Source organism: Triticum urartu, unplaced genomic scaffold (genome assembly GCF_003073215.2).
Source record: "Triticum urartu cultivar G1812 unplaced genomic scaffold, Tu2.1 TuUngrouped_contig_5252, whole genome shotgun sequence".
In the NCBI taxonomy this organism is placed as follows: Eukaryota; Viridiplantae; Streptophyta; class Magnoliopsida; order Poales; family Poaceae; genus Triticum; species Triticum urartu.
Genome location: NW_024115913.1, coordinates 1 through 7,001, shown reverse-complemented (window position 1 = coordinate 7,001; position 7,001 = coordinate 1). Strand labels below are relative to the sequence as shown.

Below are 7,001 nucleotides of genomic sequence, written 5' to 3'. Positions count from 1 at the left end.
GGAAGAGTGCTAGACTGGCCGTGGATGAGGCCCAAAAGAGCGTAGGGCAGGCCTAATACACATCATATACGGCAGGGAATAAACAGAGGAAGCTTTTGTTTACGTGCGGACTCCAAATTAGCACCACCTCGTTTATATTACGATTTTATCTATACAAATTATAAAAACGTATTATGACATGAGAAGAAAGCGTATTGTGACGATGAACCCACGGAGTCAATCCGTGCTTTATTATTAGGGATAGATTATTATTACTAGCAAAAAAACCCGTGCGTTGCAACGGAAGAAAAGAGCCACCTGTCACTTATTCATATGTAAGAAGTGGTCTAGGGCCTGGATATGCTAATTTATATTCAGAATGGAACCCGTTTAAAAGAAAGTGATTTATTCCCTTTTAGCTTCATGCTTCAGAGACAACAAAATTGCAAAGATGATCTATAAGCTGCTAGAAGAAATACTCACTCTGAAGTCCATTTGTAAGTTCTATATGCAAGGAAATGTACTCTTCCATTGCAAGACAAGCAATAAGGCTTTAAGTAATAGCATACCTGTAGTGCATACACTCTGTTGTATGTTCTTCCTGTGTTCCAAAATTCAACTCACGCAAGCAAGAAGTATTTCACTACCTTACTCCAGTAGTTCAGTGCATACATTTGTTGCTCGTTGTGATTGCAACGTGAACAGAGTAACAAAATTGTCAGTTCGGCGCATGGATGGATTAATGGAAAAACACTGTCACATTGGCATGCATAGGTGTTCTGAAACTGTAAAAAAATAGCATCTACATCTGCGCATACACAAGGAACAATTGCAGAGAAAATAAAAATTGAACCAGTCAAGGTTTTGATAATTATTAAAAAACTTGAGTTCACAGAAAACCAATTTAGTCGCTTGAGCCTCACCAACTCCTAATAAAGGCAAAATACAGAGGCTTGCTTGAGCCTATGCCAACATACAAGGCTGATTTATTGATCCAGTAATCGGATAATACTAAAATCAAGAGCAATAATAGGGAAGGTGTTCCAGTAATTATTAATAATAATCTTTTGTTTGAAAACTTTGCACAAGACTTTCTAACTATTGGTGCAACCAATTGACTCATGCCCATACATCTGTCATGTATCAACATACAGGACTGTCTGCTACATATGAATGCTTGCCAATTCTTTAGGTCACAACAAGCAACTAAAGGATAATACAAAAAATCACAAATAGTCTTTGTTCTTCATGATGGAGGTATTTTGATAATCATGATAAAGAGGAAGCTTGAGTTTACAGGAAACCAATTGGCTATCATGATCGACGGGCACAACTAAAACAGCTAGTAACCAAACAAATAGAACATCTTTTGATGGTGAAATTATAGAAAAAATAGTAGATAATTTTATATGCATCAATCTACAGAAGGCACTGAACCATGTACCATGGGTGGAGAACAGGCGGACAGAATTCCGGCGAAGTCGAACGACGAGATTCTGGCGAAGTCGGCAAAACGGCGACAACAATGTCGAGCATGGGAAGCAATCGAATAGGGGTTTCGGCCGGGGGAGTCAAGGCGTTCTTATAGCCAAGGCGATGCGAAGTAGTTTTTGTACTTTAATTTCCTGCTTGCAGTATTTTTTTTTTGACAAGATGCTTGCAGATATTGCTGTCAATCTATCCCCATAGCTCCCCTTGCGCCATCTTATGAAGGTCCAAGTACCAAGTCCTGGCAACATATAATCTGTCTATATATGCATCGAATCACATGAAACAGAAAGGGCATCACACAGCTAGCTTCAACAACAACAAAGGGCTGCAAGACTCATAGAATAAATATCTTCACAGGATGTAATGCTTAGATTAGCATGCATTAGCTGATGGATTAGCAGAAACTCTTCACTGTGAATCACTAAGCTTTATCCATGATTTTTGTTTTCCAACCGTGCTTCACCAATGAAATTCAGATTTAATAGAATTAGTAATGACAGCTGTAAACAAAATTAGTGATGAGAATTAGCCGAAAATCTTATGGATTAGCAAAAAATCTTAACTACAAACAACCATCAGTGATGAGAATTAGTAATGACAGCTGTAAACAAAATCAAAATTTAACAATGGGTTCTTCACAAGTTCATAACAATCCAACTGAACAAATGTTGGACTAAAAAATTAATATCAGGACACAATCTCTCGACAACATAAACTCCATGTACAGAATTTTAACCACTTCTTCAATTATCCAGAATAGCAAGAAACATATACGCTGATGCATGAACAAAAAATAGCAAGAACAAAAGTTGTGAAAAATCACAAGAAACATATACGCTGATGCATGAAGGAAATTCAGAAGAAAAAAAAAGTGCATGGATATTACTCTAACAATGTGCATGAAGAAAAGCAAATCTAAGTCGCTCATATACAGACCTTTGACCAACAACACAAAAACCTAACCCGGAGGATGTAATTAGAAGATCAAAAGCACCTCCCGTCCATGAACAAAGGTGCAGATATAATTAATCGAAAAAGGCTAAAAATTAAAGTCTTTGAATCTTAAGGCACTATTCGATGATTCATCACAAAATTATGATTAAGCAAATAATCAATCAGTACAGGAGCACATCTTGTAATTTACTGTCCCCCCACAGCAGGCAAGACGCGGAGGGGCACATCAATCTGGTGCACAACTTGACGGTCGTCGTGGTGGTGCTTTTGGCCGCGTTCATGGCGCTCATCGTCAGGGTAGTCCAGCCGACCGACGAATCTCAGCGTAGGGGTCGTCCAGCCGCTCGACGAACTGATGACCGCGTTCGTCCTATCGGCGGTAGGGTGGATGCACGCCGCCTTGTGGGCGGTGGGGGTCTCCAGCGGGCTCATCGGTGGGGTTCCCCTTGATCAGCCGACGCCGTGGGTGTCTTCACTCATCCCATGTTTGTTCGGCTCTCCGTTCGTGGGTTTAATCCTCGGCCAAGTCCCGTTCGTCTTGTTCCATTGGCTGTTGATGCTCTCCCTGCCCTTCTTCTTCCCTAGTTCTACCACTTGAGACAGCCTGCATGGGGTCGAACAGGTAGCGGGCGTACGGACCCCGGCATCACGTCCGCCGGGACCTAGGTCAACCCCGCTCTCCCTGCCCTTCTTCTTTCCTAACGCCTCCTCTATTTATCCCATCGATGACTCGCTGGAGATGGGCGGCGCCATTGCAATCCGTGGCTGGTGACGGGAGCGTTGGTGGCGCGGTCGGGATAAGGAAGGGATTCCCGAAGCGTTTCTTTATTATTACTTCTACTGGACTGCGGGTTGAATTCCCCACACCACAAGGGGTTTTATATAAAAAGGGCGCGACAAATTCTAAAAGCGTATTATGACATGAGAAGAAAGCGTATTGTGACGGTGAAACAAATTCTAAAAGCGTATTATGACATGAGAAGAAAGCGTATTGTGACGGTGAACCCACGGAGTCAATCCGCGCTTTTTTTATTATTAGGGATAGATTATTATTATTATTATTATTATTATTATTATTATTATTAGGGAGGGATTATTATTATTATTAGGGAGAGATTTTGTCCATACAAATTGTAAAGGCGTATTATGACATGAGAAGAAGACGTATTGTGACGGTGAACCCACGGAGTCAATCCGTGCTTTATTATTAGTGATAGACTAGTAAAAATGCCCATGCGTTGCACCGGGCAAAAAAGGCGATACAACGCAATATCATTAAGCACCATTTATTATATCCAATAACAAAAGAGTATGTGTGTTGCACCGCGGGACGTTTGTGCTTTGCTGCAGAGAAAACACCGCAATTTTTTTTTCCAAAAAACCTGCTCTGGTAGTTGCAAAGAATTTTGTACATAGTTGCAAAGAATTTTGTACATAGTTGCAAAGAATTCAGTACATAGCAAGATAGGTACACGCCTGCTGGAAAGTATCTAAAACTGAAAGAAGAAAAGCAGCGAGGATGTACGCAACATGTTCCCTAAGCAGGGTCTCCATCTTACCACCAGCAAAGAAGAATCCCTGGTCCTCTCAGTCTTTCATGTGTCGTCCGACTCTTTCTTCCCCAAGGTCACACCTGCATCCATTTTCTATCAATTTACAGAAAATGGAACATCCTTTTTATCCAGTACCAATTTACAGAGAACGGAAGTATGCTACTTTCGAACACTGCCTGCAAGAACTCTTCCACAACATAGCCATGATCAATACACCAATCTAATACTGAAACTTATTCATACATGTGTCAATCTGTGCGACTCAAACAACAATCATGTACATGTATTAGTTCTAATTTCACTTGCTAGGATCAAAGGTAACTAACCAGCAAGAGTTATTACAGTATCTTGAAATGAAGCATTGCTAGCCCCTACAATCAAATTTGTCGACATCCATAGAGCATATATAGTCGATAAATACTCTGATTTTCTCTAGGGATTAAAATTTTTTATCTAATAAATTGTTGATTCATCATGGTCCAGCATAAAAAAGAAGTGGAAGTTATAATCTGTTATATAATAAAGTGGTTCAGGGTGTCAAACACAATATGAATTTTGAAACAGTTTCATTGCGCAGGAGCAAATGACCTGCAGTTATGTTTGTGAAATTTACTGGCCAGAGAAAAGAAAATGTGAAATACCAAATTCTAAATAGCTCGGCATCAGGAGAGGCGGCACCTCATCATATATTGGGTCTTTAACAAAATCAAAGACATAGTAAGAGTATTCCTGAACTCCTACAGTCATACATACTTGAGCTAGCTGATAGTGACATATTACTAGATCTATGTGAACCTTTATTATCCTACTCTGCTTTTCTTGATCCTCTACTTTGATATAAAGCTCAGATTTGGTAACTTAACCCTGAACTTCTAAAACATGCTTTCATTTTCCAAAAAAGAAGTAAATTTCTTTGGCATGATCAAGCCAAATCAACCTCATCCGTCTTGGCCCCTAGCTCAAATGATATAAAGCTGAGGCAACTAACATTTTTCCACTTTGTAATGAGATTACGGTCTGCATAATCCTGGTCCAGGCAAAATTCATACAGCTCCTTAGATATATCCTTCCTTATTCTATAGAAAAGATCATAAATGTAACGGCTTCTTGGATGAGAAATGCGGAAAATTGGCCAGAGTGCTTCACACTTTCCCTGTATGACCAAGGGTAACATCTGAATTCCTCAAATTAGTGTATATTCTGCAGACTTGATTCCCCCCTAAAAACATACATCCACGCCTCTAGACTTCTTTCTTCTCTGAAAAATCTGAAAACATACCAAGATCTGATTATAGAATAAAATTTAATGATCCATTAAACTTGAAATTCGTACGAATATACATGAAAAAACTGAAATCTCCATTGTTGATTTCTAACAGCACGAAATTTGAGTCACACCTCAAATCTTTAGGCAGAGGTAGTCTGTTGTACGCACAATCATAAATTAGCTAGAACCCTGTCATGCAAACTACCAACCGAAAATTGACTTTGTTTATCAATTGGAGGCTTACTGGATTCAATATCCATCTAATACCCACAAAAGATGAGGTTGCTGGGGAGTTCTCCGTGAATCAGAGCCTGCTCCAAAGCCTGTTGTGCAGTGATCCTACGATCGGACAGAAAGGTACATTCTGTAATATGTATTATTAGAGAACTGATAGACTGATCAGTTTTCTCAAATGCAATGAATTTTTCAACCATTACCAACGCGCAGACCTTTGATGATTCAACTCACATTAACCATGTAAAAATTCAGAGCAGCGGGGTACCTTGTTGTCGACCATCAGAGAAACTTACAGTTATGCCTCACCGGCCACAATGTCCACATGTAGAACCCAATGGGAGCACTCTCTCCGTTCATACTTGGAGCACGCTGTGCTTGTGTTGACAGACATCGTAAAAAGAAGCACCAGACAGTGCACTCACAAACCTAGAAACTGACATCGATGACTCGGCAGAACATGTGGCGAAGCCCACGCTCACCGCTTCCCAATGTGTTCGAGGTGGCCCTCCTCCACCACAAGACGGTTGTGTCAGATGGCATTGGAGCGGTACGCTGCGACCACAACGGCTGGAGGGGGAAGGTTGCCGTCACCACCGTGGTGGGAGTGACGCCTCAATCAGTCACTAACAACAAAATCAAGGTGAAATTGTCCTGAAAAAAGAAAACAAAAGCAAGTGAATCCAGTGCCCTGGCTACATTTAGAGAAATAGCTATCAAAACTTAAATGTAGTAGTCATACAGAAGAGCAACCGAACTCGTATTTGCTCCATACTGACTTTTGCTTTGTCTATGTATTGCACACCGTCGGCCAATTCCCTTGATGCAGCTGCACCTAAGCATCCGAACAAACACAAATCCTGCAAAAAAACTGAGAATTTATTGATTGAGTATATGAAATTGCACAAAACGCAAGTTGAATCCTAAAAAAATAGGATAATCATTGAGACAATACATAAGCATGTACTGTATGTGCACCATAGATTCAGGATGAATAACAAGAAGAGATTAGCATGATGGTTGAGGGAGCTATGGGCTTGCTGCTCCAGGCCACGCTCACCCCCGATGAGGAGTTGTGGGAATGCCATCCTCCAACCCCAGCCGTCGGGTGATCTGGAAGTCTCGCACCACACCAGCGGGGTCGCGCTGTCCGCCAGCAGCACAGCGAGCCCCACGGTGAGGCATACGTTGAGGAAGCTGCAGCTTCGCTTGCGTCTGAGGCGCCTTCACCCACGGCGAACTGGGCGATACCAGCAACTTCGTGACGCCGCGGCCGGCGTCCTATAGGATGATGTAGTTCGGGCGGCATCCATTGGAGGGGGCGTTGGGTTGCGACGGGGGCGGCGAGCGGGCAGAGGTGCGACCGCGGAGGCGAGGATGTCTAGCGGGCTGACGCGCGAACGCGGCGGCGAGCGGGCTGAGGTGCTGTCGTGGTTGCGAGGGGGCTGAGGTGTGGCGGTGGCGAGGGCTCGGCAAGGGCAAAGGCGAGGGTTCGAGTTGAGGAGGCAGATGCGTACGGGTAT

The 7,001-nt window shown here is 42.3% G+C and overlaps 1 long non-coding RNA gene across 1 annotated transcript; it reads right to left on the bottom strand.

Annotated features, from left to right (window-relative positions):
* Positions 1-3,819: 3,819 nt before the first annotated feature.
* On the bottom strand, positions 3,820-6,960 carry LOC125528972. The gene is made up of 3 exons (XR_007292504.1): positions 6,221-6,960; positions 5,489-6,132; positions 3,820-5,244 (listed from the first exon to the last, which is right to left on the bottom strand). It is a non-coding gene; the product is annotated as an uncharacterized LOC125528972 (long non-coding RNA).
* Positions 6,961-7,001: the final 41 nt, after the last annotated feature.